General features: G+C 39.7%; 1 pseudogene; it reads right to left on the reverse strand.

Moving 5' to 3' along the window:
• Window positions 1-8,269: 8,269 nt before the first annotated feature.
• Window positions 8,270-10,491, reverse strand: LOC118499059 (annotated as a pseudogene).
• Window positions 10,492-12,745: the final 2,254 nt, after the last annotated feature.

Raw genomic sequence — 12,745 nt, forward strand, 5'->3', positions numbered from 1 at the left:
TGGATCAGGAGGAGGGGCTCAGGTTTTTGCCTAGGATTTCTTATGTCACATTGAGACTGGAGCTTCATCCGCTCGGAATCAAACTCTTATCAGATAACTGAACTAATACCATGAAAGGAGTCTTTCATTTTATCATTCACCCACCTCAACCTGTGTTCAAGGCCCGGATTCCGGCAGAGGAAATCCTCCTTAGATTCTTTATTCTAAAAGAGTTGTATCTATAAAGGTGGTTGTTTGGAGTTATTGAGAAAAGACTGGTGGAGCTCTTAGTTAATGTGTTGTGCTGGAATTTTGGAAGTATTCAATGAATGCTAACTGTATTAATTCCTATTATCAACAACTGCCCCCCTCTCCACTCCTCAGCTACATTCCAAGGTGTGTTTGCTGGTCTCCAATGTGTAGAGAAACATCAAGCTAAGAGCATCAGGGATATAAACATTGGATAAAGCTGACCAGGGGCCATCTCTGTTTGGTGCGACCCTGATTGAATACATAAAGGAAGGGAGGCTTTATTTACAAAAGCTTTCTGCAGCTATCCAGCATTTCTTTATCTTTGTTTACACTTAACTGATGACTTTGGCTCTTATTGTACTGTGAAAATAAAAGTAACCAGAAGAAAACATCCTATCTTGCTACCACCAATCTGGCCAATTTTCCTCCATCCTCACTTATACGCTCTGACTTCCATCTTGTTACAATGAATTGTCCTTGCTGCTAGTTAAACCAACTCTCATTCCCTCATTCCTGCCCCTCCCCTACCCCACTGTGCAGTTCTGCACCACAGTCCATTTCTTCTTGCCTTTCTCCTGTATTGTCCTCTTTCCTATATTATCAAATTTTCTCTGTACTGGATCATTCTCACTAACATACAAATGTGCTGTAATACCTGCCATTAAAAAAATACAACAAGCCCCGGCTGGTGTGGTTCAGTTGGTTGTATCGTCCTCCTGTAACCCAAAAGGTTGAGGGTTTGATTCCCGGTCAGGGTACCCTTGTAAACCCTTAATAAAGGTGAACTGATTTTGAAATAAAAGGAAAAGACAAAACAAAACAAATTTTCTCTGACCCTCATGGCCTTCTAGTCCTTTGCTCCTAATTGCTGCAAGGTGTTCCAGCATGTGGACTCCTAGCCTGATAATTGCCGCTAGCTTCTGGCTGTTGCCGCCGTGCTGCAAGAGCAATAAATACCTTTGTACACATCTTGTTTGGTTCTGTGATAATTTGTGCATGTGAACTCCACTCAGTGGTGGGATTTCTGTATCCCAACTTCCTCACCGATACTTGACACTGTGCAAGTTTCCATTTTTTTTTCAATTTTGCCATGAATTTAAAATATTGCAATACATTGTTTCCATTTCTGGTTTTTAAAATTATTTTCTGTAGCCTTTGGAAACTAATCACATGAAACTACAAAATTAGCAAATGTCTTGAAATCTATATATAAAACATAAAATATGTCTAATTTCAAACTTCCATTTATTAGTGTACCATTCATTTAAAAATAAAGGCAGCTCCAAAGATAGTCTTACACCATTCTTTTATTTGTTTTGAAATATTTCATATATTTATTTTTTAGAGAGGGGGAAGAGAGGGAGAAAGAGAGGAAGAGGAACATCAATGTGATTGAAAGAAACATTGATCTGTTGCCTCTCGCATGTCCCCAGGTGGGGGCCTGGCCCGCAACCCAGGCATATGCCGTGACTGGCAATCAAACCTGAGACATTTTAGTTTGCAGGCCAGTGCTCAGTCCACTGAGCCACAGAAGCCAGAGGGCTACCATTGGTTTAAAAGAAAACTGTTCCTTTTAACTTTACATCCACCTCACACTGCGATTTCAAAACATAATGAATGTATTTCTTTAACTATTCATATGTTTGAGGTTCTCAAAATTTTTCTTCTATTTTATATCTTTCATGCATTCCCTATTCATTTTCCTTTGCCAATTTTCCTATAGGGATTCCCATAGTTTTATATCAATTTTGCAGCAGTTTGTTATGTCAGATATTAGTCCTTTGTTGGTTTTATTTTTATTTAGGATTTTTGCCAGAGTTTATCTGAGCTAAAGTGACAACATATTCTGGGGAGCAAGGCCTCAGATGTTCCCCTCTTTATTGGTTTTAGACATTGTAAATATCTCTTGCCAACTTGCATCATTAACTTTGTCAATATAGTCTTGTTTATTGAACAGAAATCCTTAATTTTGGTATAATCTAGTCAATTTTACTTATGGTTTGTAAATCTTTTTTTTAATTTTTGTAAGAGTTTATCTGAACCAAACTAACAACCTATGCAGGGGAGTAAGGTCTCAGACGCTCCAGAGAAAAACAGTTTTGCAGCTTCTTTTCTGCATTTAAAACAAGGAGGGAATGTAAGGAGGATTACAGGGAGATGGGATGAAGCAAGACGAGGATTGGGTGGTGGGGTCGTTAATGAGATTATGAGCTCTCTAGGGTGGTTACAGTTTATTTCAAAGGTGAGTTAACCTAAATGCTAGAAGCAATGCACAGGACTTGCTTAAGGCAAAGATAAACCTTTTACTAAAAAGTTTTGTGCCTAGGGTGTGACTACTCACCATGACCTGCCGAAATGGGAGTTTATGATCAGGTCACCCTGTGAGGCTACTGCCCATAGAACCCCTTTTTTCATCCACACCTTAGACTCAGCATGTTTTTTCTTTGAAAGTGCCAATTTACTTTAAGTTGGGAAACAGGTGCTGAGAGAGAGTGACTGCCTCTCGGTCTCCTGAAGTCTGGGCTCCTCCTGCAGCCGCTGCTGTACTGAGGGTAACCCTAGGTTCTTAGCCACTGCCTGCCAGGTGGGGAATGTTGCGGCATCTGGCCAAGACTCCTGGTCCTGTACTCAAAAGAGGCTGCCTAGAGCTCCACACACCAGGCAAGGGGGGACAGCCTGCACATAGCAAGTATCCATAAACTGTGAAAGAGCAAGGCATTCTCCATGGAAATCATTGTGACCCTGAGGGGACAAAAATCTTACATACAGTGTGCAAACACACACCCCTATTTACCATATGTATAATATACAGTAACAAACACAGAGTATATCTGTGGCATTAAAATTTCACATGGGACTAAGATTCATGGCCACCAGTTACATGTGTGGGGTTTTCCACAGACCAAACGATTCTCCAACACCTGCTGAGGGTCCTACAATTCAATTCAATGCTGACATGATCTAGCCAGACAGAGTGTCAGATCCTTGCAGGACTGTGTCCCCTACCTCCCTTCACATGCCAGTCCAGGTACCTACCACCTGTGCTTCTGATTCACCAGCTAGAGGTTGGTTTCCAATGACTTCCTCCTCAGGTTCGATTAATGTGCTAGCGCAGCTCCCAGAACGCAGTGGAACATTTAACTTAACTACATTGCCAGTTAATTATAAAAATATAACTCAGGGGCAGCCAGCTGTAAGAAACGCATAGGGCAAGTTATGGAGGGAGAACACAGGTTCTCATGCCTTCTCTGAGCACACCACTTTTCTCCAAATGTCCAGCCGTTCACCAACCCTGAATTTTTCTTTTATTGATTCCGGAGAGAGAAGAAAGGTAGAAAAACATCGATGTAAGAGAGAAACACAGATCAGTTGTCTTGTGCACGTGCCCCGACTGGGAATCAAACCCACAACCTTTGTATCTGCAAGACAACACCCAGTGGAACCACAGTGGCCAAGGCTGATCTTGATATTTTTAAAGACTTTCTTCCACAGTCTTGTAGCACATGTACTGAGGTATAACTGAGATATACAATAAACTGCACATCATTAAAGTCTACAATTTGATGAGTTTTGACAAAGGTATATAACCCAGTCGAGATAATGAACATATCTATGACCCAGGAAAATTTCCTCCTGCCCTTTGGTCATCCCTCCCTCCTCCTGCCCATAATCTCCCCTGCCCCACCCCAGGATGTGTACGTCCAGTAGTTCTAGCACCGCTCGCTGAAAGTAGTAGATCGATAATACTAAAAAAATTCTACTACTACATAGTAAAAATGGATATTTGTGTTTATTTTTAGGGAAGAAAATATCAGGGGAGGTGTTTGATATACAGAGTCCTTTGAACTGGACCTTGACATAAATACTTAGACAAAATAAAAATTATATGCCAAGTAAGTTTCATAAAACTTATAGCCTCTGCAAGAGTATTTAATGCAAAAAACAAAAACACACACACATACACAATTAGAACAAGTAAGAGCATTACAAAAGATTTCTGACTATAGCTAACAATATTATCCAATTGATAGTAGTTACGATTCTAAAACTAGATAATAAAAATGCACAAAATGAACATTATTGTTTCATTTCATTTATAGATATATATATCTAAATATCCTAAGTAAAATACTAGTTAACTTAATCAAACAGTATATTAAAAATAATTAATTATCTGCATACTTTTTTTCTAGCTTCTGAAAAACTTGCATGAACCCTGTCCAGGTAGCTCACTGGGTTATAGCATCATCCTGACATGCTAAGGTTATGGGCTCAATCCCTGGTCTGGGCACATATAAGAGTCAACCAATGAATGCATAAATAAGTGGAACAACAAATGGATGTGTCTCTCTCTCTAAAATCAATCAATCAATAAAATTTTTTTAAAACTTGCATGAAATAGTGAGAAACCAGAATGGATGCTGATTTCTCTGACTTGACTAAAGTCAGTAGAACATATCTGTGATATCATCTGGATCAAGACTTTAAGGTAGGGCCCTGGCTGGTGTGGCTCAATGGATTGAATGCCAGCCTGAGAACCAAAGGGTCACTGGTTCAATTCCCAGTCAGGACACATGCCTGGGTTGCAGTCCAGGTCCCTAGTAGGGAGTGTGCAAGAAGCAACACATGGTGATGTTTCTCTCCCTTTCTTTCTCCCTCTCTTCCCCTCTATGAAAATAAATAAAATCTTTTTAAAAAAAGACGTTAAGGTAGAAGTCTTTGATTAACATTTTAATTTCTTTAATGCTTGTTAGTGTTTTCAAGTTTTGAATTTTTTCTTGACCCATTTTGCTGTTTATATTTTCTCAGAAATCTAAGTTTATAAATTCATTAATATATAGTTATTAATAATAGTTATGTTTTAAATTTATTTTTAAAAGATTTTATTTATTTTTACAGAGAAAGGGGAAGAGAGGGAGAAAGAAACAAACATTCATGTGCAAGAGAAACATCAACTGGTTGCTTTTCACATGCCTCCTCCTGGGGCCTGGCCTGAAACCCAGGCTTGGGCCCTGACCAGGGATCAAACCGGCAAACTTGTGGTTCACAGGCCGGCGCTCAATCCACACCAGGCAGGACAATGCTGTTATTTTTTTTAAATCTGTTGTGTTCCTGTGTTGTGTCTGTGTCCCGTTTTCATTCTGTATTTTGTCTATTTGTACATTGTTGTTTGGGGTTGGAAGCTTTTTTTTTTTTTTTGTCTTTAGCACTCTAGCTAGAGTTCCTTTGTTTCTTTTCTTTACTATTCTTTCTTTTCCTTTATTCTTCTTTTTTCTTCACATTTCTAATAATTTTGGCCTGTTAACTATATCCTTCAAGATCTCTGTTATAGTTTAGTGTTTATCTGCATGGTACATCAGTTTCTGAGAGGGTATGTCAAAATCTCCAGTTATAATCTTTGATTCATTCTTGAACTTTTTTGTTTCTTTCTAATGTATTTCATATTCTACATCTCTAATTAAAGCTTTTAGTTATATCCTAGAAAATTTGACAAACTTTTATTTAGTTTTTTAGTTCAAGGTTTACTAATAGTATGCTACTAATAGTTTAGTTTCCCAACATTTGGAGATTTAAGAAGCTATCTTTTGGGGGAGTGGAAGGATTACTTCAACAGGCATTTACTTCAGTTCTGAAGGCTGGAAATCCAAGACCAGACTGCTGGCATGGTTGGGTTCTGGTGAGGCTCTTTTCCTGGATTTCAGATGGCTGTCTTCTCATAGAGGGAGGGAGGGAGGGAGAGAGAGAGAGAGAGAGAGAGAGGCTACCTTTTATCTTCTATTTTATTTTAAATTTTACTTATTTATTTTTAGAGACAAAGGAAGGGAGGGAGAGAGAGGGAGAAAAACATCAGTGTGTGGTTGCCTCTTGCATACCCCCCCATGGGGACCTGACCTGCAACCCAGGCATGTGCCCTGACTGGGAATCGAAGTGGTGACCCTTTGATTCACAGGCCAGCACTCAATACACTGAGCCACACCAGCCAGGGCTATCTTTTAGCTTTTAATGAGTAATTTTTCATGTTATTGCATTACACTCATAGAACATAAGCTGTAATATTAATTCTTCAAGTGTGGAATTAAGGCTTCCTTTGTAACTTTATAAAGTAATTTTTTATAAATGTTTCAGCTGTACTAGGAAAAGTATATTATCCATTTGTTAGATGGAGAATTCTCCATATAGAATATATCAGGCATATTATATTATTTCAGATCTTTTGGATCTTCTATTATTTGAATGCTTGGTTAATTTGTTTCTAGGAGAGCTATGTAAATATTTCCAGTTCCAAGTTTATTTTTTCTTTCCTAAATTTATTGATTGATTTTTATAACCATAAAATGGGGAGAATAATTGTACTTTCTCATAGGATTGTAACAAAGAGTGTGAGTTAAAACATGTGAATCCTGGGGAGCATGCCTGGCACAAGGAAAGTACTCAATAAAGTTAACTATTACTATTCATATATTACTATATGAGTATATGTATGTATTACTATAAATTACTATATAAATAGTAATAGTTAACTTTATTGAGTTAGCTCCTTTGCCTATATTGCCAAGGACATTTATGATGGTTATGTTTTCTTGCTCTTATTATTTTATTATCTTATTATTTACTTATTTTATTATTACTGTATGTAACACTGTATTTTGTCCCATAATTTTTTTGCCTTGAATTTTATCACATATTAAAATCCCAGGTCTCAGTCGGTTTGTAGACTGCAGCTGCAGAGGAACCACCGAGAAGCTGCAAAAACACTGTCTGTGTGTGTCTCAGGGGCCCTGGCCCGTGCCTTCCCTCAGCAAGCCAGGCTGGTCTCCAAAAATGCTTTGGGATCATCCTTCATTGCTGCAAGGAATCTCTGTGCCTCTAACACTCGTCTTCAAAGGCTGGCACTGCCAAAATGTCCTCTGTCCTCTAAGAGCTTATTCTTGGAACTGATACCTCTGTTGTCCTTGAAGAGACTGGGCATGCCTTCTGTATTGGTGATGGTATTGCCCATGGGCGGAGGAATGTTCAAGCAGAAGAAATGATAGAATTTTCTTCAGGCTTAAAGGGTACGTCTCTGAACCTGGTACTTGACAATGTTGGTGTTGTGGTGTTTAGAAATGATAAACTAATTAAGGAAGGAGATACTGTGAAGCAAACAGGAGCCATTGTGGTTTTTCCCATTGGTGAGGAGCTGTTGGATCATGTAGTAGATGCCCTTGGTAATGCCATTGATGGAAAGTGTCCAACTGGTTCCAAGGCCAGTAAGCAAGTCGGCCTGAAAGCCCCTGGGATCATGCCTAAAATCTCTGTGGGAACCAATGCAGACCAACAGGCTGGCAAAACATCAATTGCTATTGACATAATCATTAACCAGAATGTTTCAATGATGGAACTGACGAAAAGAAGCTCTACTGTATCTACATTGCTAGTGGTCAGAAGATAGCCACTGTTGCCCACTTGGTGAAGAGTCTTACAGATGCCGATGCCATGAAGTATACCATTGTGGTTTCAGCTGCTGCCTCTGATGCTGCCCCACTTCACACCTGGCTCCTTATTCTGGCCGTTCTATGGGGGAATATTTTAGGGATAATGGCAAACATGCTTTGAGCACCTATGACGACTTATTCAAAATGACTGTTGCTTATCATCAGATGTCTTTGCTGCTGCGCCGGCCTCCTGGCTATGAGGCGCATCCTGGTGATGCATTCTACCTACGCTCCCGTTTGCTAGGAAGAGCAGCCAAATGAACGATGCTTTTGGTGGTGGCTCCTTGACTGCTTTACCAGTCAGAGAAACACAAGCTGGTAATGTGTCTGCTTACATTCCAACAAATGCCACTTTCATCACTGATGGCCAGATCTTCTTGGAAACAAAATTGTTCTACCGAGACATTGGCCCTGCCATTAATATTGGTTTGTCTGTGTCCCATGTTGGACGTGCTGCCCAATCTAGGGCCATGAAACAGGTGGCAGGTACTATGAAGCTAGAATTGGCTCAAGTATCTTGAGGTTGTTGCTTTTGCTCAGTTTGGTTCTGATCTCCATGCTGCCACTCAGCAGCTCTTGAGTTGTGTGTGCATCTGATGGAGTTGCTGAAGCAAGTACAGTATTCCCCCATGGCTCCTGAAGAACAAATGGCTGTTATTTATACTGCTCTGTGGGGTTATCTTGATAAACTGGAGTCCTGTAAGATCACAAAGCTGGAGAATGCTTTTTTGTCTCATGTTGTCAGCCAACACCAAGCCCTGTTGGGCACTCCCAAAGCTGACAAAAAGATCTTAGAACAGTCAGATGCAAAGCTGAAAGGGATTGCAACAAACTTCTTGGCTGGATTTAAAACTTAAACTCCTATAGATTCACATGAAATACCAGTTTGGTTTTGTCATTATTTCTGCTACTAATCGGTTCCGTTTGTAAAAGCATTACTCTCATACTCCAAATGTACAGAAATCACCTTAAAAATAAAGGTTCCATATTGTGTAGTAGAAAAAATATCCCAATTTACTTTTGGTTTATTTTTGCTTGGTAAAGCTTTTCCCCTAATCACAGATGGAGTTTCCAGGTAATTCTTAAGTGGAGATTAAAGTGCAGACAATTTATTAGTGAGAGCTCTTGCGATCCACACTTGTAGGATCGCAGGGTTGGAGAGAAGGAGAAGTTGGACTGCTGAGCAATCACAATGCTTCGGCTAATTCTGAAGGGAACTCTGAATAAAAGTTTTTAATATCCTACTCTCTAGAGAGCAAGTGTTTTACCAAGGCATCTGACATACTTGCCACTTCCTGCTCAACCAGTACAATTTGCATGGTGTTATCAATACAGAAGGTTTTGAGAGATGTCCAGCTACTCGGGTATCTCCAAATCATTTTATGACAGAGGTCAGGAGAGTTAACATTGCCCTGGGGCAAGGCTGTGCGTGTATATGGCTGTATTTTCCAAGAGAGTTTGAATGATTTCTGTTTGTTTTCCTTTCTGATAAGGCTGGAAAAGAATGCATTTGCCAGATCTAAGGTTGCATACTATGTACCTGCTAATCTGCTGCTATACCACACACGGCAAGGCAGCTGCAAGCAGGGGGCTTTGTTGACTTTGCCCTCATCCTCCAGGATCTGTCAGGTGTTTGCAGGAACCAGATTGGTGAATTAAATAAAGATATGATGAGGAGTACTACCTTTGTGTTCTTTTTAAATTATATATATATATTTTTATAGTACTACACAGAAGTCTTTTAATTATTTTTTATACCTATCATGCTATGAATTTATAGGGAATGGGTTTCAGGAGCTCAGGCTCCTTTCCACTGGTTCTCAGGCTGCTCTGACACTTCTGTTGAACACAAGTACCTTTCCCTTTGACTTCCTTCTTTCTCTAATCATTTGCCCTCACGTTTCAGGAAGGTATCTTAGTCAGCTCTTAGAGTGACAATATACTCAACACCTACATTAATTCTCTTGGTGGGAATTTTGCCCTTGTTTGTTACAGCAATGCCAACAGCATGCTGGGTAACATTATAGACTCATCCAGTTTTGGCATGGTAGCATTTGTGGGGCATTTCTTTTTGTATAGTGCTCATGCCCTTGATGTCTACAATATCACGTTTCTTGTAGTTTTACGAGTTTGTGGCCAAAGGAATAACTCCATGTTTTCTAAAAGGCCTAGAGAATAGACACCAGGTGCCTCTTGTGTTTCCCATTATGTTGGTCATTTTGGCAAATTACTAGAAAATGGAGATTCTACCCCAAAGGAAGCACTCTCTATCCTCCTATTTTATTTTATTATTATTATTATTTTTGCCTAAGCATTGGATATAAATTCTCCTCTACTGGAGGCACTCTGGACTCTTATCAGTCCAAACATAGCACCAGAGAAATCTGCAAACAATTTACTCCCTTTATTTCATCCCATATATTTATCTTCTCTTTTCCTTTGTCCTGTCATTATTGCTCTTTGTCGAAGATGCTATATTAGCCAGAGTTCTAAGCAGCCACTTTGAGTTATTCTTTGTTGAGTAACTCAACATTCTCCTGTGTGACGTGTGCTGCATGTGTTAAGAAACTTGTTTGTTTTTCTCTCATTACTCTATCTTTTTGTTAAAGAGCCCCAGCTGAGAACCTAAGTTGGGTAAAGTTTTGTTTCCCCTACAATGGAAACAACCCAAACATCCATTAAGTAGAAAAACATTAAAAAATGTGGTATATTCATGTAATTGAATATTATTTACCCATAAAATGAGTGGAGCATTGATAAATGCTATAATTTGGATGAACCTTAAAAACATTGTTAAATGAAAGAAGCCAGTCAGAAAAGTCTGTGTGTGCCCTGGCTGCTGTGGCTCAGTTGGTTGGAGGGTTGTCCTGTAAACCAGAAGGTCAAGGGTTTGATTCCTGGTCAGGGCACATACTTGAGATGCAGGTTCAATCCCCATTTTGGGAGCATGAGAGAAGCAACAGATTGATGTTTCTCTCCTCTCTCTCCTTTCCCCTCTCTCTAGAATCAATAAACATGTCCTCAGGTGAGGACTAAAAAAAATAAAGCAGAAAAGCCTGTGTATTATGTGATTCCATTATTATGAAAGTCCAGAAAAGGGTAATCTATAGAGATAGTAGATTAGTGATTGCTTAGGGCTGGGGGGAGGGGTGATGGGGATATAGGACGTTGATAGCTGATAAGGATGGGATTTCTTTTTAAGGTGATGAAAATGTTCTAAAAATTGACTGTGGTGATGATTGCATGTATCTGAATATACTAAAAGCCATTGAACTATACACTTTAAATGGGTTAATTATATAATACATGAATTAGGTCTCAATTTTAAAACAATGTTTTTTTTTAAAGACTAAATTAATGTCTTTGGTCAATTTCATCATAGCGTCACTTCACATAGTGTTACTGTTGATTTGTCTTTCCACAAACTATTATTAAACCAGCCTGTACTTGTTCATCAGTTATGAATTGGGGCCCTAAATTATTGAGTTTTCCTTTATCTCAGCTAAGTTTTCATAAGTTTGAGATCCATCCTTTTTCTGGCCAACTGTTGCCTTTCTAGTTATGTTTTCTACTCTGCAAGCTTTCTGAAAATCAGATTACTGTAATTCAATTTTTGAAAATCCTCACTCGAGGATATGTTTATTTTAGACAGAGAGGAACGGAGAGAGACAGGCATCGATGTGAGAGAAACATCAATCAGTTGCTTGCCGTGCACAGTTTTGCCACCTACAGCCCATTTTTTCTATATTGGAGTTTGTGGTATTTTGGTGTTTTATTGTTAAACAAATATCTTACCAAACCACTTCCTTGCCTAATCTTTTAAAAGAAAACAGATCACATCAAAAAATATTTTAAAGGATTTCCTTTGCCCTCAGCTTAAAGCTCAAGTTCCTTAACTGGTTTACAAGTCCCTACCTTGACCTGACCCAGTCTTCCAGCTTCACCTCTTAACCACTTCTCTGTCTTACTTTGTGTATCTGCCACAAGTGGACACTTTTTTCTTTCAGCCTCCAAACATGATTTTCTGGAACATTTCTATCAATAAATATTTATTACACCCCTGCTATATTGCCAGGCACTATTCCTGAGCTTTCACAGAACTCATCATCTAGAGAGATGGGGATAATGGACAAGTACCCATATCATCACAACATGAAAAAGGACCAAAGCACAGCAGGGTCCAAAACAAAACAGAGCAACCAGTTGGCAACACCGAAAATTCATGGGAACATTCACAACAAAACTAAGTGACCAGGTATCACCACAACCCCCAAATTACAAGCAGTAGAAAGAACCCTGCAAGAGCCAGAGGACCTGCTTGCTTTGGGCATCTATGCGGGGAAGCATAGAGGAAGCAAGCAGGGAGTCAGAGATATGAGAACAGTGATCTGATCAGATCACTGGGGAGAAGTAGGAAGGGGTTATAGGAGAAGGTTGCCCAAGGCAATGGTAAACAGTCTGGGACAGAATTGGCTGAGAAGCTGACTGCCTTTGGTGCACATGGAATTATGAGCTGGAAGATTTAAATAGAAGGAAGGCAGAGACTGGCTGTCCCTTCCTCCAGGATGACTGGACAATTATGCTGTAGCTGTCTGCGTTTCCCAAAGGATGGTATTTCAAATGGGAGAAGGAACTCTGGGTGCAGCCTGGGATTGGCCTGGCCTGGCAGAAGATGTCAGGGTTATTTTTCTTTGGGTATTCTACAGCAGAGGTCCCTAACTACGGAGCTGTGGACCAGTACCTGTCTATGGCCTGTTAGGAACTGGGCCGCACAGCAGGAGATGAGCAGCAGGCTAGCAAAACTTCACTCTCATTAGTGCCTGAGCTCACCTCCTACCTCCCTCTGCCCCCACCCTATCTGTGGAAAATTGTCTTCCATGAAACTGGTCCCTGGTGCCAAAAAGTTGGGGACTGCTGTTGTAGAGGGGATGGGTTCTGGGGCAGAAGCCTGCCATTCTTAAATTGTGTAGCTTTTGTAACCTATGTTGTTTTAATTTGTAAACTAACCTTATAGAAATAAGATAATTAGAAACTAAGAG

The sequence above is a fragment of the Phyllostomus discolor genome, chromosome 2, assembly GCF_004126475.2.
Source record: "Phyllostomus discolor isolate MPI-MPIP mPhyDis1 chromosome 2, mPhyDis1.pri.v3, whole genome shotgun sequence".
Taxonomy (NCBI): Eukaryota; Metazoa; Chordata; class Mammalia; order Chiroptera; family Phyllostomidae; genus Phyllostomus; species Phyllostomus discolor.